General features: G+C 42.6%; 1 protein-coding gene across 11 annotated transcripts in view; it reads left to right on the forward strand.

The window, feature by feature from the left end:
* Positions 1-21,306: 21,306 nt before the first annotated feature.
* Positions 21,307-24,111, forward strand: part of EPB41L3 (erythrocyte membrane protein band 4.1 like 3) — a 90,390-nt gene continuing 87,585 nt past the window's right edge. For 6 of the 11 annotated variants that reach the window (XM_081324663.1, XM_081324660.1, XM_081324670.1 and 3 more), the window contains exon 1: positions 23,615-23,759. The gene's annotated coding sequence lies outside the window, so the exon portion shown is untranslated. Of the gene's footprint in view, positions 21,524-21,875; positions 21,899-22,050; positions 22,121-23,614; positions 23,760-23,803; positions 23,830-24,111 lie in introns of those variants that run through there. The other 5 variants (XM_081324664.1, XM_081324665.1, XM_081324668.1 and 2 more) reach the window with 5 other exon arrangements.

Here is a 24,111-nt window from a genome sequence, read left to right on the forward strand (position 1 = left end):
AGATGTCATATAGTCATGATTTAATTCAAAAGTTCAGATTCTTGGACATCAACCCTCCCTTCCCTGTGGCTACCTAACAGCAGGGTTTTGGGGAACTCAGCCCTTGTACCACTTGACTCCATTTTCATCTTTCCTTTCTCCTTGAAACAGGATGTCCCAGCATCATCTGTCTTCATGAGAAATTGGAAGGCATTGTGCTCCTCTCTTTTTCCATCTGTAAGAAATCATAAACATGGCCCCTTGCAGATATTTTTGTCCCCCTCTCCCTTTCCTTCCTGAGGATTTCTGAGCAGAAGAATTTCCATTACTTCTTTGGCTGAAGTCAAAGAGGTTTCCCTGATTCTGGAGTTTTCCATCTGTTCACCCCCTTCATCACCATCCTCACTCATTCACTCACCCACATACACACACACAAACATTTCTTTACATCAGACAGTAGGATGATGGGAAACTCCAGCTCTTCTGCTTTTCTGTCTGCAATTTTCCTCAGTTGTGATCAATCCTCCTCCATTTTGCTTGGGGGGGGGGAAATCTCCATGTTTCTTTCTTACGATTTACAGCAGCAGACAAAAGACATAGGTTTGACTTGTGCAAGTACTGAAATGTAGATATAGGTGCTAAGTGTCAAAGGCAGTTATATAATGATGACATTTGAAGAGAGGCATGACCAAAGTTATCACAAGTTAACCTGGAAAAAGATCAGGGCAATTGTCTTACTAATACCATTTGATCTCTCAGGTTTTTTTTTTATCCAACTGTGGGTGATGGCCAGAAGATAGGTAAAATTTCCTACTTTCTTAAGCCCCAACCCTAATTCTCCCCTATGCAATCTGCCCAAGCGTATTCTGCTTTAGTTAATAAGCAGGCGAGACAGCAAGTTAACAGTTCAACTTTTTTATTTAGAACCAGGCAAAGAAACAAGGGAACACGACATCTATTTATACTGACAGCTGCCGGCGGATTGACCAATCAGGGGTGAGTCCGTTCCCGCGCCGTCGTCTCCGCCAATCGGGGTCGTCCGGTTTTGACAGCTCGGAGCTGTCATCGGTAGCGCGTGTTGAGCTGTCAATTGCTGGCGCTTGCGCGGTTTCGCCCGGCAGCTTTTGACAGCTGTCAAAAGCTGCCGTGGTTTTACCTCAGCCCTGTAACTTTTGTTTAACTCAATCTGTAAATACAATAACAATTAGTAAATACACAACACCCCTTACCCCTCCCTCTGATTGAGTTGATTTTTCCCCAACTGCTTCTTTTTCGGGTTTCCCCATTCGAAGTCTTTTAGGTAGGTGGGAGGTCTCTTTAGTCTTTCGGAGCGCCGGGGAGTTGTCTCGGTTGGCTGTTCTGTTTCTCCTGGGGCTTCTCGGGTTGGCTCCGGGGGCAGGGGGTCTGGTTCCGCAGGTTCCGCGTTGCTTGGGGCGGGGTGTTGAAATGGTATGTTCCGATCGGGGGAGTTTTGTCGTGCCAGGCTTTGCGGTGGTGCTTCTGTGAGCAGTTCGTCGTCACCCCTTCCCCCTATGTTTTGAGGACTGCGTTGCCGGAGTTGGTCTATGTGTCTGCGGATATGTATATTCTGTCCAATGTCTATGATGTATGACAAGGGGCCTGTTTGTTCAATGACTACCCCTTGTGTCCATTTGTTCCCCCCCCCCGTAGTTTCTAGCCCAGACAGCTTGCCCTGTGTTGAGAGTTCTATGTTGGAGGGGTGGTTCTGGGTCTGGAGGGGATCTGTCTGGGTGGAGACGATCTAGTCTGGTGGTTAATCTTTTGCCCCAGCGAAGCTCTGCTGGGGACTTCCCGGTAGTTGTGCACGGTGTGGTGTGTTGGGACAAAAGAAATTGTGCCAGTCTTTGGTGCCAGTTGCCGGAGATGATTTTCCGCAGTGCCTCCTTGGTTGATTTTACCATCACCTCTGCCAAGCCGTTCGTCGATGGGTGAAAGGGAGCTGTGGTGGTGTGCCTAATAGAGTTCGCCGTTGTGAAACTCTGGAATTCGTAGGAGGTAAATTGGGGGCCGTTATCGGAAACTATAACATCAGGAAGCCCATGTGTAGCGAATAATCCCCTTAAAACTTGTATTGTGGCTGATGAAGTTGTGCTAGCTACTGGCGCTACCTCTAGCCATTTTGAAAAACTGTCTACAACAATTAGGAATGATTGTCCCTGGAATGGACCTGCATAATCTATATGAATGCGAGACCAGGGTGTCTTTGTAGTTTCCCATCTATGTATGGGAGCCTGTGGCTGGGCAGCTCTAACAAGTTGGCAGGAATAGCAGCCAGCTACGTGTGTTTCAATGTGTTTGTCTAATCCTGGCCACCAGACATAGCTTCTGGCCAGAGCCTTCATTTTGACGGTACCCAGGTGCCCTTCGTGGAGGCTCTCTAACACTTTGAGTCTGTGTTTGTCGGGTATGATTACCCTGCTGCCCCATAAGAGACATCCCTGATGGGTGGATAATTCTTTTTGTTTTAAGATATACGGTTGGAATTCTGGGTCCTGGGGCGAGTATTGCCAGCCCGTCGTGACATAACCTAAGACTCTGCCTAGGATTTTGTCTGCAGCGGTAGCTGCGGAGATATCTTTAACAGATAATGGGCATTCTGGCAGCTCTGAGATAGCCAGTACCCTTCCAGCTGGTGCTGGGTCTGGGTCAACAATTGGTTGGGGCAGTCTGCTCAGGCCATCTGCATGGCCCATAGCTTTCCCTGGCCTGTATTCTAACTTGTATGAATAGGCTGATAGGAAGGTGGACCATCTCAGGATGCGGGGGGATAATATCTGTGGTGTTAGCCTGTTTACTGTAAAAAGTCCTAACAGGGGCTTATGATCTGTCAAAATGGTAAAGGGTCGACCATACAGGTAATCATGAAATTTTTTTACGCTAGCTACTATAGCTAAAGCCTCTTTATCGATTTGAGCGTAATTACGCTCAGGTTTTGACAGCGTTCTGGAATAGAACGCTACAGGGGTCTCTATTCCTTCTTTAGTTAAATGGCTTAGGACTGCTCCGATGCCGTAGGGGGAGGCATCGCAGGCTAGACATAAGGGCAGCTGTTCGTTAAAAAGGGCTACCGTTGTGCTGCTGGAGAGTAAGTTTTTTAGTAGATTAAAACTTTTATTATGCTCAGAGGTCCAAGTCCAGGTTTTGCCCTTGTCTAATAATCTATGTAAGGGTTCAGCTATGGAGGCTTTATGCGGTAAGAAGGTGTGATAAAAGTTAACTAAACCTAGGAAGGCCTGAAGTTCTTGTTTATTTTTAGGGGTTGGTGCTGTCTTAATAGCTTTAATTTTTGTGTCAGTGGGGTGAATTCCCTTAGCGTCTATTTTAAAACCTAAGAACTCTGTTGAGGGCACCCCGATGGAGCATTTGTCTCTTTTTAATTTGAGACCCGCCTTCCTGAACCTTAAGAGTACCTTAGTTAGTTTGTCAGCTAGGTCTTTTTCTGATTCCCCTGCAATTAGGACGTCGTCAAAATATGGGCAGACCCCGGGAATCCCTTTAAGCGTTTTCTCCATGATTTCCTGGAAGATTCCCGGGGCTGCAGATATGCCAAATTGAAGGCGGTTAATTTTGAATGCTCCTTTGTGGGTGACAATTGTTTGAGCCAAAGCGGTGTCAGGGGTGACAGGCAACTGTAAATACGCCTGCGCCAAGTCTAACTTGGCAAATATGGCGCCTGACTTAATGGCCGCGAGGATGTCTTTGACAGCCGGGACCGGGTAAGCATGTGCATTTAATGCGAGGTTGAGGGTCGCCTTATAGTCGGCACATAATCTTATTTGGCCGTTTGGCTTAACTGGGGTCACTATGGGTGTCTCCCACTCGGCCCCTTCTACCGGTTCGAGGACCCCTAAGTTTGTTAATCTGTCAAGCTCCGCTTCTATTTTTCCCCTCAAGGCGAAGGGAACCCTTCTTGCCTTGATCCTGACAGGCATCACATTCGGGTTCAGTTTAAGTGATACGGGCGGTCCCGTGTATTTCCCTAGTGAGCTGTCAAAGACGTCCGCGAATTGAAGGCAGACGGACTCCAATTTTGACAGCTGAGTGGTGTTGACACCTGTCAACGCTATTCCTAGTGCCTCAAACCAGTCTAATCCTAGCAGGCTGATTCTGTTTTCTTGGGTCACAAGAATAGGGAGGGATCCTTTAAATTTTTTGAACTCTACGGGGACGGAAGCTTTTCCCCGGAATTTAATGGGCGTTTTCTGGAAGTCAGCTAGGCGGAGTTTGGTGGGTCGAAGGGCGGGCCTTTTCCTACTTCGGTTACAAATGTCCTTGTAAGTTTGCCATGAGATTAGTGAGACGGAGGACCCCGAGTCCACTTCCATCTCACAGGGAATTCCCTGAATCAGAACGTCCACCTTGACCTTTGGCTTAAGAGTGCAGTGGACCGTATGTTTCTCTGCCCTCCCCCTTACATTAAGCACTAGGGTTCTGGGACTGTGCCTGACTCTGAGTGTGTGTGGGGTCATACCTTCGGCTGTCACCTCCAGATCATGCAGGTTTTCCCGGCTCCGGCTGCGGCACACGGCTTTGAGGTGGCCTGTCTTCCCGCACCCATGGCATTTGGCACTGCGGAACCGGCACGTTGCTCTCGGGTGGCTTCCGCCGCAGCTGGCACACTTAGCCCGGTTAGTCTGGAAGTTAGGGTCCCTCTGGTTGCTAGCAGGGCCCCCTCGGTAGTTGCGTTGCAGCCTAAGTTTCTCGAACCGCCGTTGTACCGCATCTATGTCTGTGGGGCCGTCGTCGTCTTCGGAGCCGCTGAACCTGCCGTCCTCCTGGTGCACGGACCCCCTGGGACCGCTGTCAGGTGCCCGTCGGTTGTCTCCGTGGCAGTCTTCGTATGCGATGACTTCTCTTGCCACATCGGTCATTGTCATTTCAGGCTTGGCGATCAGCTTCTTCCTCAGCCGTTCGTCTTTGAGCCCTATGACAATCTGGTCCCGGATGCGGTCTTCTAAGTCCGGGAACCGGCACCGATGTGCGGCGTGCCTGACCCGGGTTATAAAGTCATTTGCTGGCTCGTCAGGGAGCTGGAGTTTCCGAGCGAAGTTCACTCTCCAGTAGAGTTCTGACTTGAGGGGCATGAAGTATTTGCTCAGCCCCTCGGTGAGGTCTGCGTAGGAGATAGTGGCAACCGGCTCAGGGGTGAAGATCCCCACAGCGGCATCATAAACGGTGGGGCCGCTGAGCCAGAGGAGGGCGGCTGCCTTGGCCCGGTCGTCCGTGATCTTCTTGACTACCAGGTATCCTTCTACCTGGCCCAGATGAGATTCCCAGCCTTCAGGGTGGCGGGTATCGAATTCTCGGATGTGGCCGTGGTTCGTCATGCTGTCTGTTCTTGTGGGTGCTGCTGCTTGAGTGGAATTCGGCTTTCCAGTGACTTCAGCAAGTGACCAGCTCGGCTAAGGGGAAAAATCTCTTCTCCCCTTAGGTAGTGACTTCAGCTTAGGCAAGCAGGCATCCCACCTTCGTCGCCAGTGCTTTAGTTAATAAGCAGGCGAGACAGCAAGTTAACAGTTCAACTTTTTTATTTAGAACCAGGCAAAGAAACAAGGGAACACGACATCTATTTATACTGACAGCTGCCGGCGGATTGACCAATCAGGGGTGAGTCCGTTCCCGCGCCGTCGTCTCCGCCAATCGGGGTCGTCCGGTTTTGACAGCTCGGAGCTGTCATCGGTAGCGCGTGTTGAGCTGTCAATTGCTGGCGCTTGCGCGGTTTCGCCCAGCAGCTTTTGACAGCTGTCAAAAGCTGCCGTGGTTTTACCTCAGCCCTGTAACTTTTGTTTAACTCAATCTGTAAATACAATAACAATTAGTAAATACACAACATATTCCATAGTCAAAAACTTAAAAAAAATAATTGTTAGATGTATTTATTCACATTAACAATGCTTAATTTACCAAGAATAGAATATTTGTAGCTAAGGTTGAATTGTGGATTCCTTGGTGCACTCTGAGCTTGGCTGTTTTCTTGCAAATGTTTCATTACTCAACTAGGCAACATCATCAGTGATTTTACCTAGTTTGGTGATGAAATGCCTATAACCGTGGTGGCGAACCTATGGCATGCCTCAGTGGGCACACGCGCCGTTGCCCCAGTCCTAGACCTTCATCTGAGTTTTATAAAACCTTTTCGCTTTGGGCCTCCACCGCCATGTGCAAAAAAAAAGGTTCAATCAATTTCAACTTCTTGCGGGGGAAAAAAAGATCTCGCAAAGTTGGAATTTATTGATTCAACTTTTTAGTCCCACCCAATCTGCCGTTACCACTGCAGCCACGCCCACCCAATGGGCCACACCCACCCGGCACCCGACAATACATAATTGGGTTTTGGGTTGCAGTTTGGGCACTCAGTCTCTAAAAGGTTTGCCATCACTGACCTATAAGAAAATGATCATGCTCAGTGAACACCCATAGTACTAATTCAATAATAATTTATTAACCTTGTATATCATCTAACTCTCAAAGACTCTGGGTGGCTCATAACAAACAAAGAAATCAACAAAAGATAAAAGATAAACATGACAAGCATGATATAGTGAGGGCTTTCATTCTCTATTGCCAATGACCTGGGAGAGGAGCCAGTCTTTGCAGTCTTCTAAATAATGGCCAAGTGGGGGCTATCCACATCTGGGGGAAAACCTTGTTCTAGACGACAAGTGCTGCTACAGAGAAAGCACACTTCCAGGGTCCTGGTAGATGACATTGTTTATGTCCAGAGTGCACCAACCTTGCAGGATGGATTCAGTTCAGCTGATGACATGGATCTTTCAAGTAGTCAGGCCCTGTGCCATTGTTATGATAGAATTAGTGGGAAAAGGTTGCAAAATATCCAGTCTAAATGCAATAACGGAAAATATACATAAAGCTCCGAAAGTTATGCTAGTCTCATCAGAAAAACCAATTGGTTTAAAAACAGAGATTAAAATTAAAATCAACCAGATATAGTATAGCTATATTTATATCATGTCCTGAAATCTAGACACTGTTGTCATAATCCATCACATCATATTAAACTAAAATAGTACCATATTTCTGGAATAGCAATATAGTCTAAAAGGTGTAAGAGGAATTCATCCCCAAATTATAGAATCAATTGTCTCATTATAATAATGATTAAATTTTATGTAAAAAAACCCTATTGTTCAACCAAAGAATAAGTACTGGGATGAAGCATCTGGAAAACAACATATGGTTTTCAAACAGTTCACACTACTATTTGTGACCACTTTGTACATACTCTATGTCAAATGTATAATTTTTATGCAACATTTGTTGACTTGTAAGATCTCCTGATGCGATAGGCAGAAATGAATTTTCGAATCTAATTGAGGATTGCCTATTGCTGATGATCATTAAAATATATATGCTAATATCAGTCCCTCTATTGCATCTAATTTCCATTACATTCAAAATTATGTTTTTATTTTTATTTCTATTTAACCTCAATATTTGCGAATAACCTGATTGGCTATTGTCTTCTATATAAATTAATCATTTTCTTTCTAATCTTATAAAAAAACCAGACTTGAAATAATTTGGGAAGAATTTTGTTATTTTTATATCCTTATTTTGTGTGTGTGTGTGTGTGTGTGCGTGCATATGTTTGTGTTTGTCTTATGTTGTTGTTGTTGTTAGCTGCGAAGTCGTGTCCGACCCATCATGACCCCCTGGACAACGTCCCTCCAGGCCTTCCTCTACCATCTTCTGGAGTCCATTTAAGCTCACACCTACTGCTTCAATGACTCCATCCAGCCACCTCATTCTCTGTCGTCCCCTTCTTCTATTACCCTCAATCTTTCCCAGTATTAGGCTCTTCTCCAGTTAGTCCTTCCTTCTCATTAGGTGGCCAAAGTATTTGAGCTTCAACTTCAGGATCTGGCCTTCTAAAGAGCAGTCAGGGTTGATCTCCTCTAGGACTGACCGGTTTGATCGCCTTGCAGTCCAAGGGACTCGCAGGAGTCTTCTCCAGCACCATAGTTCAAAGGTCTCAGTTCTTTAGTGCTCAGCCTTTCTTATGTTCCAACTTTCACTGCCATACATTGCAACTGGGAAAACCATAGCCTTGACTATACGCACTTTTGTTGACAGGGTGATGTCTCTGCTTATTAGTGTGCTGTCTAGATTTGCCATGGCTTTCCTCCCGAGGAGCAAGCGTCTTTTAATTTCTTGGCTACAGTCCCCATCTGCAGTGATCTTGGAGCCCAGGAAAATAAAATCTGTCACTAACTCCATTTCTTCCCCATCTATTTGCCAGGAATTGAGAGGGCCAGATGCCATGATCTTGGTTTTTTTAATGTTAAGTTTCAACCCAACTTTTGCAATCTCCTTCTTCACCTGCATAAAGAGGCTCTTTAGTTCTTCACTTTCTGCCATTCGAGTGGCAGAAAGTTTGTCTTATAACAATGAACTATAGCAACAAACTGCATAAGTGCAATCTCATAGCCATGCTTGTACATAATTTTAAATGAAAAAAAATCCCATAAATTGTGATTAAATAAACTATGAAATGAGTAATACACAAGGTGGTAGCTATACTGCCAAGATAAGATATTTGAAAGAATCTCTCAGGGTGAACTGTGGGGTTCGTGGTGCTCTCTGAGTTTGGTTTCATTACCAAACTAGTGTTGTGGAAAAAAACAAATGAAAAAGACAAGAGACAGCAACACAAAACAATAATTCTTACTTTAAGATTTAGAGGTTTATTTTGCTAATAATTTGGAGCATAGCATACACAATAACATAACATCACTTACGTTAAAAACCCATTGCAACTAGGTCCAATGGCATAGCAGTTCCAATAAGCTATAGGCCAAAGGCAAATCAGTCAGGTCCAGAACCAACTCTTTATATCCTTTCCTGTTCTAAAACTGTAGTCAGTCTGCTGACTTTCTAGTGACTTCCTGCTGACCTTCTGCTGAACATAACTTTCCACATACAGTATACCCATGTACGTTGGAACCCACATCCATTAGCTACTTTCAGTTCCCTATTTCTTACTTTTCCAATCCTTATGTTCTAAATATATTTGAAACAAGCAAGCTTAGCAAAATCATACTAAGAAAAGTACAATTGCAAACTGCAAAATTAAGCATAGCACAGACTTTGGTTCAATACTTTTTCCATGAGGTTTGATTTAGTTCACCTGGGCCTAAACCTTGCATAGAAAAACAATACCCAATTATTTTCATTTTCCACACTAGGTAACATCAGTGCACCGCAAGAAAACAGCCAATCTCACAGAGCAGCTAGGACCTCACAGATAAGAGATTTATGTAATGTGTAGATCTAGTATCCCAAACAATTCAGGATTCATAGACTAACCTTAAATCAGAACCTGTTTTCACTTACAGATGACACACATTTGATACAATTAACATTGTGTTTTGATGTCATGTGGGATATTCATCTACTCCTGCATGGGAGAGTATCCTATCTATCACATTGTGGTCTGTTTTGATACACCCAATAATTTTCCCACATAATATATGATACAGAAACTTTAGATTAGTGCAATTCAGATACTTTGGCATTCAAACAAAATGTACGAATGGCTGTATTGCTCTTGTGGAATGAAGTTAAAGAAACAAGTTAAAGTTGGCAACTTTGAGGAATGGTAGACAACCTTTTTGGCCCTTTTTGGTGCATTGAAAGTCAAAGCTTATTGGTAAAATCTTTTTTTCCTGCTGAGGGAATAATTATTTGGAGAAAGCCAGTAATAGGTAGGACAACCCAGTTTCGGTCTTGATCACAGGTGTGAAACTCACCACGTCACATGACGTGTTGTGACGTATCGTGACTTTTTTCACATTGCCGGAGCTGGGGTGGGCGCAGCCTCTGCATGATGCAACCGGCCCGCAGGCCAGCAGTTTGACACCTCTGGTCTAGATCTTTCTTCTTCACTCTAGACTTATTTAGGAAAAACAGAATCCTAAATAGATGACTTGCAGAGAGAGCTGTCAGCCTAATTTCATAGAAGATATAATTGAGGAGGCCTAATTACCATACTATAGATTGCAATAGACAGAAGGAGTTGAGGATGCTGTTCGTAGCAGCAGTTAAATATTTTTTATAATGCTTTTGCCATGTTGAACAGTTTGCAGCCTATCCATGTAGGCAGTCTACAAATGGAATGAAGTAGGTTCACACTAATTAGAAAATTCCATATAAAACAAATAAAATGGCATTAATGTATGTATGTACATGCACATATATTGAATATAATGTGAGAAAGATTGTGAAACACTGCCTAGGGATCAGTCACATAAAAAAGGCATAGTTTGCAAATGCATAATTGGCGGAGAAAGAAAGAAGGGACTCCACCTAACCTCTCAGGCTGTTGTACTAATAGACTTTCAAGACTGATGTCAACCTTCCCCGGTATGCCAGAAAGGAAAAAAGACCCAGAGGAGCTAATTCTACTTTATTATAAGGCCACATAAAAGAATCTTGCAAATAAAACATTTTGTTATTGCAAATTAAAACTACAATCTTCAAATATATTGTTTGGTATATAAATGTAAAATTAACGAACTCCCAGAAGTTGGCAATCAAATTATCAAAGCATATTTATCATTTGAATTTTGAAATGATTCCTGTTTAACTTAGTTGTTAGTCTTAATTTCTGCAGTTATGTATTGCAGAAATGCAGTAGGTTTGGATCTCATTTATTAAAACCATCATGGTCTAAAAATGTTTTTGATTGACTAATTTTTCAGGACTTAAAGGACTTTATAATGTGTATGCTTAAACTCTTGAATTGGTACATATAAATCCAGTTCATAAAATATAGGAAATACTTATTCATAAACTCATAAACTAGTTATCAGTTGACTATGGCCATGTATCTTCTTATCATACTGAGCATGAATGTGTATTTTCAAATATCCCCAGTTCTGTATTTAGTTCTGTGAATATATAATTGGCAATTGCAATTAGGGTTTTTGGAGAATTGATCAATATATTGAAGAATGCCAGTAGTGTTCAGTTTTAAAAAATAATTTTAAAAGGTATTCAGCATGAAGTACTTACTCTGATAAGACTGCAGTGAACAAATCTTCACTGTATAAATAAACAGCATTTGCTTTTTTTAATGAAAGTTCCAGAAAGTTTATAAAGACTAAAAATCAATTAATGAACAGAAAATAGATAACACAAGAAAATACAGTTTATTTTGTGATTTATTAAATTTTGTGAGCTTATAATGTGTTATAGCATTTTCTAAATACATTCTTACATATTTAAAATAACATCTAATTCATTGCTGATTTTGGTGCAGAATGTAATCTTTATATGTAATGAATTATATAGGCTAAGATAGACTGGATTTGGCATTTTTATCCACATACTGAGTCCTTCCCAAGAACCTTAGATATGCAGGTGTTGTTGATGGTGCTAAGGATATCATTGCAGGATGTAAGCTGTTGAAAGTAAAGCTGCCTTTTGCAACTGACTGGTGGTGAATTTGTCAATTCGCGTAGTACTCCAATTGTTTTACGATTGTGCCTATTATTGTTGTACTATCTTATTATTATTACTCTTGAAAACAAGGAAACTATGACCAGGCAATTATCAAAACAGAATTTGCATCAAATTTGTGAATCAAAATTTGTGCAGCCTGTGTACAGATACAAATCTTCATGTACTATTTCTAGTTTTTGTAAAATTGTCATCTATACAAGGTTTCACAGTCTCAAAAATCAGGCATTTTATATCAGACATTTTTAACTTTAGTGAAAGAGGGCAAACTTGTAGATTAGGCGGCTTCCTTTGCTAGCCATCTCTATGGGATAAGCTGTATATGTGTATTTAAAGTATATTTGAAATGTTCCACATCTATGAATAACAAATCCATTATCATTTTTCTGTTTCTACCAGTAGTTCCCAATGCTTCAAAATGTCCCTGGAGTCCGAAACTAGAGCTGAACAGAGATACCATCTAACTAGTTGGGGGTGATTTGGAGGTTTGATAAGGTATATTTTGAGGCCAGCTTAGACTTCACTTTGTTTTTGTTTGATGAGTAAGTTAGGGGATGGATTTATGCATTTATTTCTTGTCTCCCTTTGTTTGCACATTATTGTTTTATTTGTAAGTTCTGACAGTATCTAATGCAGAATTGCCTAGAAAAATTATATAGGTAAAGGTAAAGGTTCCCCCGCACATGCGTGCTAGTCGTTTCCGACTCTAGGGGCCGGTGCTCATCTCCGTTTCAAAGCCGAAGAGCCAGCGCTTGTCTGAGGATGTCTCCGTGGTCATGTGGCCGGCATGACTAGATGCCAAAGGCACACGGAACGCTGTTACCTTCCCACCGTAGTGGTCCCTATTTTTCTACTTGCATTTTTTATGTGCTTTCGAACTGCTAGGTTGGCAGAAGCTGGGACGAGTAACAGGCGCTCACTCTGTTACGCGGCACTCGGGATTCAACCCGCCAAACTGCCGACCTGATCAACAAGCTCAGCGTCCTAACCCACTGAACCACCGCGTCCCTGCAATATTATATATAAATGCATAAATAAAAATATATTTTCTTTAGGTCCTGCAGTTTCTCACTGGAAAGTTCTCCCAGTTCTTCAGAGCAGATCTTGGGAGAGATCATATAAACTGAAACTGATAGGGAATCTCTAAAAACTATCCTCATCCATCCCCTTAGCTGCAGGATTCACACTGTGGATAAGAAGCCTTCAGAGGACAGAAGTTTCTATTGCAGGAAGAAACCCTAGTTCCAAACCAAAATGTTTTCTATAGAAATGTTTGGGCAAAATTTTAGCAGAGATCTTAAAGGAAAGACTAAAAAAGACTTCTATATTACAATTTCAACTTATATCTATGAGGTATATTAATAACACAGTTCTGTATTACATGATACAGAATATTGAGATGCTAGACATGGTTTATAATGAACTGTATTACACACTTAATAGATTTCAAATTAAAAACCTTGTGTGTGTTGTTTTTTTTTGCTCCAGATTGGTACTCTAAATAAACACTTAATTCAGCAAGGCCACTTGAATTGAAGTATATAGTGATTATGCATTTTTGGTCATGGTTTTTGGTTACATTTCTTATAACAGTAATATGGAAATGGCAAATAACTGCAAATTAAAAATTGATTTTAATTTATTAAAATTGATTAAAACAATTGTTTATTTTATAAAACATTATACCATTAATTGGTGGGCTCCCTTAGTTGCTGGTTTATGTACTTATATGCATAATTCCTGATAAATTCCAGTAGGCTGGGTTCTCTTTATTGTGATCCCCATTTACAAAAGGGCAGTTAGAGTGAACCCTCCAATTATAGACTGATTAGTCTAATTGACACCATGGCAAAATTAAATGCCAAATATCTTTTATATAAGATTGAGGACTGGGTAACTGAAAGCAGCTTGAAGAGCAAACTGGATTTATGTCTTGTCAGGCTCCAAAAACGAAGACATGCTGACTTTCTTCTAAGCAGTTTCCCTTATGTTCCTCACCTATAGACAGAAATCTTGCCAAGCTCATGCAAACTACTTGGATCATTAAAGATATATTCTGAAAACGTGTAGGAATATTCTTCTTTACACACATGGTATGGTATTGATGTTATACACGCTAGTAGGGATGAGAAGACTGTTGAACAGGTTTAGTTCATATTGTGCACTCAACGAACTGAACATGAATAAGACCTAGGTCAAGGTAGTTGTTTACAAAAGAGATGGGCTAGTTTTACAATAGCTGGAGCCTGGATAGGGAACGTATTGATCAGGCTTATACATATTTAGGACTTGTTTTTGTAGAAACAAGTCCTGGTTCCCACATTTTAAAAGCAATTATTTAAGTGTTACAACTTGTCCCAATCACAGCGATCCAGGTTCTCTAATTCCAATCATAAAGGTATATAACAGCAAAACAGTCCCAATGAGTACATATGGCACATATTTGTGGGGATATATAAATGCCTCCTTATTGGAACAGGTATAGGCCATTTTCTTGAAATGCTTCTTGAGGGTAGATAAATCTACATAACTACAGTAGTAGGAGCAGAATTTGATATACCTTCTATACAAAGCCATCTGCTAATTAGAGTATTCAACTATTAGTTGAAGATGTTATCTATGGAGCCATACAGATTACCCAAACTTTGTTTTGAAAAGCAGTTGCATAATATGTCTCGTCACACTTGGGCTGCACAACTTTCAAATGTTATCTCTCAGTATGGTTTCTCCAACCAATCCCTGTCCCATCAGATCTGAAGGCCAAAAAAAGTTTCAAATAAAGGGTCATTAATGTGGGGGGAGATATGCAGATACCACTCTAATGGCAGAAAGTGAAGAAGAACTAAAGAGCCTCTTGTTGCGGGTGAAGAAGGAGAGTGCAAAACCTGGGTTGAAACTTAACATTAAGAAAACCAAGATCATGGCATCCGGCCCTCTCAATTCCTGGCAAATAGATGGGGAAGAAATGGAGGTAGTGACAGATTTTATTTTCCTGGGCTCCAAGATCACTGCAGATGGGGACTGTAGCCAAGAAATTAAAAGACGCTTGCTCCTCGGGAGGAAAGCCATGGCAAATCTAGACAGCACACTAATAAGCAGAGACATCACCCTGTCAACAAAAGTGCGAATAGTCAAGGCTATGGTTTTCCCAGTTGCAATATATGGCAGTGAAAGCTGGACCATAAAAAAGGCTGAGTGCCAAAGAATTGAGGCCTTTGAACTATGGTGCTAGAGAAGACTCCTGTGAGTCCCTTGGACTGCAAGGCGATCAAACCGGTCAGTCCTAGAGGAGATCAACCCTGACTGCTCTTTAGAAGGCCAGATCCTGAAGCTAAAACTCAAATACTTTGGCCACCTAATGAGAAGGAAGGACTCACTGGAGAAGAGCCTAATGCTGGGAAAGATTGAGGGCAATAGAAGAAGGGGATGACAGAGAATGAGGTGGCTGGATGGAGTCACTGAAGCAGTAGGCGTGAGCTGAAATGGACTCCAGAAGATGGTAGAGGACAGGAAGGCCTGAGGGAACATTGTCCATAGGGTCGCATTGGGTCGGACACGACTTCGCAGCTAACAACAACAAATGTGGGGGCCCAAGTTGATATTACATCATTTAAACATGTTAAATCTTGAAGTGGCTGGCACAACACAAATCAACTTCCTGGTAACTAAAAATACTAGGGCACGCAGAAGAAGTTAACTTTTTTCAGGATACTTCTTTAACACAAGATGGGGCAAGCAATTCTGCTGGATTCTGGACTTTTCAATGGTCTTGGTTCCACTTATCATGGAATCCTTCTGAAATGCCTGCTAAGACTGGGCTGGTTATTTTCTATTGTTCTGTATCCGGAAGATGGTATTGGGGACAAATATTCAACATTTTAGCTCAGTGTTTTTCAACCTTGGTGGCTGAGAAATTCTGGGAGTTGGAAATCTAAACATTTTAAAGTTGCCATCGTTGAAAAACACACCTTAGCAGTTAATCTATGGGTTCCAGGAGAGTTCCATCTAGTCCCTTATGCCATTTAACGTCTACCTGCATGAAACTGCTACAGGAAGTTGTATAGAATTTTGGTTTATTTCTCTATTAAATTTGTGTGCCACCCAAGCAACTCTGGGCAGTTTGTTGGTGGTTTCCAGATGTTACTCTCGATCTATTTCAAGGAAGCAATTGGTGCCTTTGAATGATGCTTATCTAATAATGAGCTGTATGAGAGAAAACGTGAAATCCAGATAAGCTGTAGGTAATATAGGTAAAACAGAAACTGGACTTTGGGATTGAGGTTCAGCATGTTTAGCATGGGTTCATTTATCCCTTGAAAGAACAGATCAGCAATCTATGAGTCTTTTTTGTTCCTTAACTGCCACTGGATTTTCACTTGACTGCTTTTTGAGGAGCTTTTGTGCATAGTTGATTTATTCTTTTTGAGTTGGCTGGATTTGGATATAATTACCAAGATGTATCTGTGGAGGGAAAGCAAACAATGAAGTGATCATTGTTTTCTGTGTTGTGATATTATGTGTAAGTATAAAAAGGATGAAGCTTGTGTTGTGCTGATGCATTACACAGCATTGGATCTTGCTAATGTCTCTGAGGTTAATAATAATAAGTAAGTTGGAAGGGACGTTGGAGGTCATCTAGTCCAACCCCTTGCTCAGGCAGGAAACCCTATACCATTTCAGGCAAATGGCTGTCCAGTCTCTTCTTAAAAACTTCCAGTGTTGGAGCATTCACCACTTCTGGAGGCAGGTTGTTCCACTGGTTAATTGTTCTAACTGTCAGGAAGTTTCTCCTTAGTTCTAGGTTGCTTCTCTCCTTGACTAGTTTCCATCTGTTGCTTCTTGTCCTGCTTTCAGGTGCTTTGGAGAATAGCTTGACTCCCTCTTCTTTGTGGCAGCCCCTGAGATATTGGAACACTGCTATCATGTCACCCCTCACCCTTCTCTTCGTTAAACTAGACATACCCAATTCCAGCAACCGTTCCCTATATGTTTTAGCCTCCAGCCTCCAGGTTATCCATACCTCTGTTGTTTCTTCTCGACTACTGCAACTGACTTTGTGCAGGGTTACCTAGAACAGGGTTGCAGATGATATAAAACTTGGCAGCTAGACTGCTACCCAGTGCAAAATAAAGCGATCGTAATAATGCCTGTACTGAAAGACCTGACTTGGCTGCCAGTTGTTAGCAGATACATTTAAGGTGTTGATACTGACTTTTAAAGCCAGGACCTGACTATCTAAGGATGCACATTCCTTGTTATGTACTTGCCAAGGTAAGATTGGTGAGAAAAGCTGTCTTGAAGATGCACTTCTGTTAGTGTTCATGTTTCAGGCATTGAGGAGAGAGCTTTGCCCCCCTGGGTTGGTTCCTTGGTATTGTATCCAACACCCTGTCAACATTTAAAGAATTTGTACAATGCTTTTCCTTTGCCAGGCTTTATTGGGTAATTTTATTCCTTATCTTATTGTTATTTTTGTTCACCAGAAGAGAAAGATAAGGTATAAATCAAATAATAAACAAAAACAATAATTGGTACCTTATTAACTTTTGTATCAAGAGGAAACAGGAAGATTTCATTACATCAGTGGACCCATGCACATAGATACAACAGTAGAGACGTTCTAAATATCTAAGTGGCATGCTCCACAACTACCTGATTCTACAGTGATTTCTGCAATAGAGTGCAGTCTTTGTGATACTCTACACGTATGTCTCACTACTTTTGCTGATATTGGAGAGTACCTAGTCTGATGATTCTTTGAGTTAGAAATATGGCTGGCCAGAGTAAGATAATTGGTCCCGCAGTTGGGTCAAAACTCATACCTGCATATTAGCAATCAATGTTGGTAGGTTCATACAGTTAGTTCTGTTATTGATCCAGTTAGGTATGTTGTAGTTTTATATATGACACTATTTAACTTTATTCTTAATAGAATTGTCAGAATCTAACAATGTTCTTACAGTATTTAAAGATCCCTATAAATCCCTTTGTCCAAAGGAAGTTCAGTTTACAAACATCTTGTTTGGCATAGCCCTGATCATTACAAATGGTCCCCTATTTTCTAGAAGTTGACTTTTGAAAGGCATATGAAATTGTAATTAGATCATCCTATTCTGAACATGGATCCTGCTTATAATAATTAGTTCGTAAATTGTTTGCCCTTTATAATGTAATCCTATCTCTGTGTCTGCTCAGACAGAAGTCTACTGAGCTCAGTGGCATTTATTTCCCATTAAGTAAATAGAGGATTGCAGTCTAAAAGGACACAATTATCATTTTTATTCCATCAGTAATATCAGACACTTGTGTCTTTCCAGTCTCAGACACTAGGAATTAGTAGGAAGATAATTTTCCATGTCTTATAATCTGTCAATTTTAGAAAAAAAAAGAAAGAGAATATGATCATTCTTCACTCAAGGTCTTTCTGCAGTCTCAACCTCCAGCAGCTATGGAACACTTTAGTCTTTCCTCCATATATTTAATCCACTTGCCCTAAAGATATTATATTGCCAAATAATGTATTTGGTAGCCCTCACCTTATGATCATTCATTTAATGACTGTTCAAATGTATGATAGTATTGAAAAAAAGCGAAAAAAGTTCTCACATTTACAACCGTGGCAATGTTCCCATGTTCCCCTGCTGTCATGTGATCTGAATTTGGGCTCTTGGCAACCAGCATGTATTTACAATGGTTGCAGTGTCCCAGCGTCATGTGATTGTTGTTTACAACCTTCCCATGGGATTTCTGACAAGCAAAGTCCATGGGAAAAGTTGGATTCACTTAATGACTGGCAAAAAAGTCACAAAATTGGAAGTGACTCATTTAATGATTGCCTTGTTTAGCAAAGGAAGTTCCAGTCTCAATTGTGGTCATAAATTGAGGAGTATTTTGAAGGAGTATTTCGAGATATACCAGATCATTTATGTATCAGTCCAGGCATATTGTCATTTTCAGAGATCCTTTCCAAGTATCTCTGGCAAAGGAAGTGAGGCACGTGTTCAGGTACCCTGTCTGTTTTTTGAAACCATAACAAGACTTCTTTTTATAAGCACTTTTACATTTTTCTATTGAATATAATTTAAAATGCTCACTCTGCACTGAAATAATGAAAATGTTATAAGTTGTTGAATAGTGTTTTAAATTTGTTTCATCACATTTCAATTATTTATATTTTATTGTTTATTGTTAGCTGCCTTTGGTGTTGTCTGAACAAAAAGGAGAGAGGTTCTTGACATGGGAAGACTGACAGTGACAGATTTAGAAAGAGCTGAAAACTGTTTTCTTTTTGGGAGGAATGCTGGGACCTGTGTGTATGAACGTCCTTAGCATTCCCATCAAACTGTGGTTGTTTTTAGGATTTGTCAAAGAACACTGTAACCGTTTCTTCACCACAGGTCCTCTTTAAATGCTTTTTGTGGACCATGGCCATAGATCACCAAGGTTTAATTCAAGATTTAAATCATAACATTTGTTCAAGCCCCTCTTGACGGCATCTTAGCTCCCCCCAAGGGTTCAACCGACCATAGATTGAGAACCACTGCTGTAACCAATCCAAGGAGTGTCAACATTAATTCAAGCTGAAATACATTTTTGAAAATTCACAAAAGGAGTATATCTAATTTTTCTTACTTTTCTAATGTGTTACAATTTTCCATGTCTTAGGCTATCTCAGAAAAACTTCCATTCAGAGCTCAAGAAAACAACCAGAAGTGATCAGAGGCTGCAGAAGGAAGAGAAATCTGAGCATATTTATTTTCTGTTAGCAGAACTGCATTCACAAATATTAGAATTCTCAGTAGAAATAAATTAATTTACATTATATTTAATTTTGTCGCATACAAATTCCAGTCCATTACTAATAATTTGATTACCGGTACTTCTCATTCAACTTTTATTATGTTCTGAACAGCTTTTAAATGGTATTTTTTGTTTTACTTGATAAAATGATTTATCAAATATATATTTTGCTAAATTATAATTGACTCAAGGGAGCATATAATAAAACCACTGCACTCTCAGCAGATCAAAATAAAGTACAATAAATAAAACACAATGCTAATAAATAAATAATATCTAGCTCCAGATGGCCCTCGGTTAGTCCCCAAAAACATGTTAAAAAATCATTTATTCCGCGCGAACGGGCAGCGGGGCCGCTCTTTGAGAAAGCTGCCACGGCCCGTCTGCAAAGCTGCCACTTTCGGCAGTCTGCAAACGTGCCACGGCAGCTTTCTCAAAGAGCGGCGCCGCTGCCCGTTCGCGTGGAGGTACGCGCGCACCTCTCCAAAGGTTTGGGGAGGTGCGCGTGCACCTACGGTCGTTCGGAAAGGTGCGCGCGCACCTCTCGGAATGGGCAGCGGTGCCGCTTGTTGGGAAAGCTGCCGCGGCCTGTCTGCAAAGCTGCCGCTTTCGGCAGCCTGCAAACGTGCCGCGGCAGCTTTCTCAAAGAGCGGCGCCGCTGCCCGTTCGCGCGGAGGTACGCGCGCACCTCTCCAAAGGTTTGGGGAGGTGCGCGCGCACCTCCGCCCATTCGGAGAGGTGCGCGTGCACCTCCCCAAATGGGCAGTACCACTCTTCATTTGGAGAGGTGCGCGTGCACCACTGCCCGTTTGAAGAGGTGCGCGCGCACCGGGCGGCTGGGAGCCGCAGGAGACGGCTCAAAGAGCCGCATGCAGCTCCGGAGCCGCGGGTTGCCGACCCGTGGCCTAGGGAAAGTCATTTGAGTCATATGTAACACTCATCTTGTAACTACCAACCTCTAAAATTTTGGAATTTTAGCTCAGCTCTGGCTTAAGTTCTTGTTCTCAGTCCTCCTCATCTGGGAACAGTAATGTGAAGCTACCTTAGGGAAATCATGTAACCTACTTTGAAAGAAAGAAGTATTGATGTACTAATGGACTTCTAGCCAACACGAACATCATATTCTTTGTTCTATGCAGGTTCTCTTTTGCCATCTTTGACAAAAGTGCACAATGTTATCCATGTTGTCTTTTTTAGAAAATGAAAGCTGCCAACTGCTTTTGCAGGTGCACAAGACTGGACGAAGTGGTAGTGGTATCTCTGGCTCCTCATTTACAATCTGTTCTGTGACTTCCTAGGCCTTTGTACATCCCATTTCTTAGCACACTGCAGGAGAGACACTTGTATTATCCAGAGAGGAACTATACAAAATAAAGCAGTGGACTATTGGACTACGCCCTCTGGGAGGTGCAGAGATGGAAGAAGGATTTTTTTTAAATCTCTGCCTGCATACTCTGTCCCTCTTGTGGATGATGTTAAACACTGAAGTAGTTGAGTCAATCCCCCATTTCCCCACACTAGGGTACAGTGGTTGAGAAAATTAGGTGATTCTTCATTATTAATTCTGTGCTGCACTACCAGAGTTGCAGGCAGAAGAGAATGCTTCTCCTTTCCTTCTCTAGCCAATAAGATGGTCCAGTCAGACCAGGAGGACAAGAAGGGTGTCAGAGCTGCCCTTACTTTCTTGTTTCCACATTTGCTGCAGTGGCAAAGTGTACAATAAAAGAGTAGCTGGAAGAGATAAACCAGGAGATCTTCTGGATGGAGCATCTCCCCACCCCACCCCCGCTCTTTTCCAGTCTCCGATGAAGAGATGACAAATAACTGTTGTTGGTTTTACTCAACTGGTTGCTTTTCCTTCAAAACAAAGTAGAAGCGGCTACTGCCGTTTCGCAAATGCAAACATATTGCCGTGTACAGTAAAGCCTGGCCGTCCGTCTTTGATAATTAAGTGTGTTCATGCTACAGCATCCGGTTCTAAGTAATAGAATTGATTTTCTACTTTAAAAAAAAAAACTGGCCGGATGTAGCTCCTACCTCGTTTGGTCGGTCGGGGGGTCTTAGAAGCGCTTGCACATTTCTGATTTGCTGAAAATTGCGGAGGGCTCGTCCTGGGCAGAGCCCGGCTGTGCTGCTGCTGCTGACGCGTGGCTCTGCTGCGGCTGCTGCACGTCCTTGTGACGCGCTGGAACAGACTTCGATCCCGGGTCCGGGTTCTGCGGCTGCGGCTTTTTTTGATAAGGTACGCAGACCTCCCTTCTCCCTTTCTTGTCATACAGTTTGGGGAATCTCTTGTGTAAAGTAGATTTGGCGAAATGGAGAAGATGAAAAGCTTCTAAGGCCTTCCTTTTCTGCACTGATTTAAGTCTCTGGTGATGTATATACTAGGAGCCATTTTTAAGTTAACAGTTCGCGGTGAAAGGTTTCGACCGGGATCGCTCCGCAGAACGCCGACATTGCACGAGATGGGCGGATATGTATGTTTGCGTCCTGGGGGAGGAAATCAAAAAAAAAGACTCGGGCAAAAGTCGCTGTACGTTCACACATGCACGCAAACGAGAGGAATGTATGGCCTGGATCCAACTGGCCAATTCATTGGATGACTTGGCTAAACTAGGTACGGATGACTCGATTTAGATGGCGAACTGCGCTTTATTTGCTAGTCCCGGCTAAGTTCTTTCTGCTGATTTACGTATTCTCCCAGTGTGCCCTGAAAATTGGGGCTGGGAGGAAGGGCGCTTTGGGGGGGGGGGTAAGTGGGGGAGGGGAGCGATAAATGCTGAAGGGCTCGTGGAGGAATGGCACGGTCTGCATCGCGGGTCGGCGAGGAAACGCAGAGGTAAACTGCAGCATGAATTGGCTGGAGTGGCCCCGACAAATGGTCCTTGCTTTGTAAATTATCGCACATGCAAGTTGACTCTTTCCCCCCACCACCACCACCCCCGCAAGATTAGGGTCTGCAGCGGCTCCCTTTGGAGAGGATAGCATTCCGAGGCAATAAGAGTCGCATCGTTACGGGGAGGGGGAGGGAGGTGGTATGTTGGCGTCGTCATTTCTTTTATAGCGCTCGTCGGCCGAGGGGAAATTGGGAAGGAGTCTGTGGAGTCGGAGTTGGGGGCAGGGTTGACTTTTTGCCCAGGCGCGCTTCCTGCAACCCGCTTGCCTCTCTATACCAGCGTTTCCCAACCTTAGGAACTTGAAGATGCGTGGACTTCAACTCCCAGAATTCCCCAGCCAGCATAGCTGGCTGGGGAATTCTGGGAGTTGAAGTCCACGCATCTTCAAGTTCCTAAGGTTGGGAAACGCTGCTCTATACATTTGGTGAGAGGGTCACTTAGCAGAAACCGCAGGCGACCGCGAAACTGAGTCTGGGGGCATCCAGCCTGTCAGCCCTAACCCTTTCATTCCCCTGTTGTTGTTTTTTTCTGTGGGGAACTCCCCTGGCAATAAGACACCCGCAGCCCCAACGGTGATTTAGTTGATGATGCGGCGCTAGGTTCCTTCAGGCGGTAGTGAAGGCGCCCGGTGGCCTGATTTTCTTCATTAGGGAAGTCAGCGAAGTGCTTTGCTTGGCTTTTCTTGAGTAAGTCCATTGAGTTCTGGATCTAAAATGAGCGAAATGCGCCGCGGTTCAGTGTCCCAGCCTTGCTGCCTTCCCTTGGGAGTTCTGCTCAGAACCTCGCTTTCCTCTCCTGAGCTTTTTCCCTCCCCCGTAAAGTGGGACGAATTCTTAACAGAAATTTCATTTCCAAGGTAGCAAGTTCCTATTAGTCGTTCTTTTTGGCCCTTGTGCGCTCTCAAATGTTTCTTGATTTCTGGCGACAACCATGCATGCGCCTTGCCTCGTGATAATTGCTGACCGTTGAGCATCGTCCCTGATTACCCCTCTTAATTATTGACGATGATCTGGCTTGGGTCTTTTTTACGCTAAGAAATGAAATAAAGGGGTGGCTAGATACTTTTTAAAGAAGAAAAAAAAAGGACTCGAGTTTCTGTGGGGATGCTGCGAAGTAGTTTTGGCGGCAGAAGAAAAAGTAGCTTCATCCCGCCTTAAATGCCATGTGGTTTTTTACTCCGCCGCGCTTGTTTAACTTAAGAATTGTTCACGTCCCTGGGTTCCTTTTCAACTTGACTGCTCTTTTGCAGAATTCGCCTGCACCCGTCTGGCGTGGCTTTTTTTTTCTTATTCTTTTTTTGAAACTCGGTTGGTGGCATCGTGTTCAGTCTCCGTGGGCTCCAGTCTGCCCCCCCCCCCGCCACCCCGTCTCTCCCCCGCTCGTGGCTTCTGCAATGCGGTGGGTGTGGTTATATAGTAAATTGTAGATCTGGACCTCTGCAGTGGAAGCGCTATATCCTCCTTTTTGCATTTCCAATCCCAAGGCCCTTGTGGCTGTATGTATTTCGGCTGCAGACTGGAGTTTAAAGTTGAGAAAGAAGGCTCCTGCGGGCTTGAATGGAAAGATCGAGGGAAACAGCTGGTATTAATCAGATGTATAGGATGGGGGGGGGGGGGGAGGAAGCGAGGGAAGCAAAGAACCAGGCAAACTTGTAAGCTGAGAATCAACATATGGTGCATTGTGTTTAAATCGTGGTCCTGTTTGGAAGTGTTACTTTTCTGGTTTTTAAATTCAACTTTCTTTTTTTAAAAAAAAACAAACAAAAAAACCCAATGGTGACTCAGTGGTTGATGACCGCTGAGTATTTGATTGCAAAAGTCGCAATGAATTCTACGAATATTTTGAGAGAAATGCTAAATGTAAAGTAGTTGTCCATTTCATATAAAAGTAATGAAGCTATTTAACATTTTTGTGTGATCTATTCTAAAATGTC

This window comes from Vipera berus (assembly GCF_964194415.1).
Source record: "Vipera berus genome assembly, chromosome: 3".
Taxonomy (NCBI): domain Eukaryota; kingdom Metazoa; phylum Chordata; class Lepidosauria; order Squamata; family Viperidae; genus Vipera; species Vipera berus.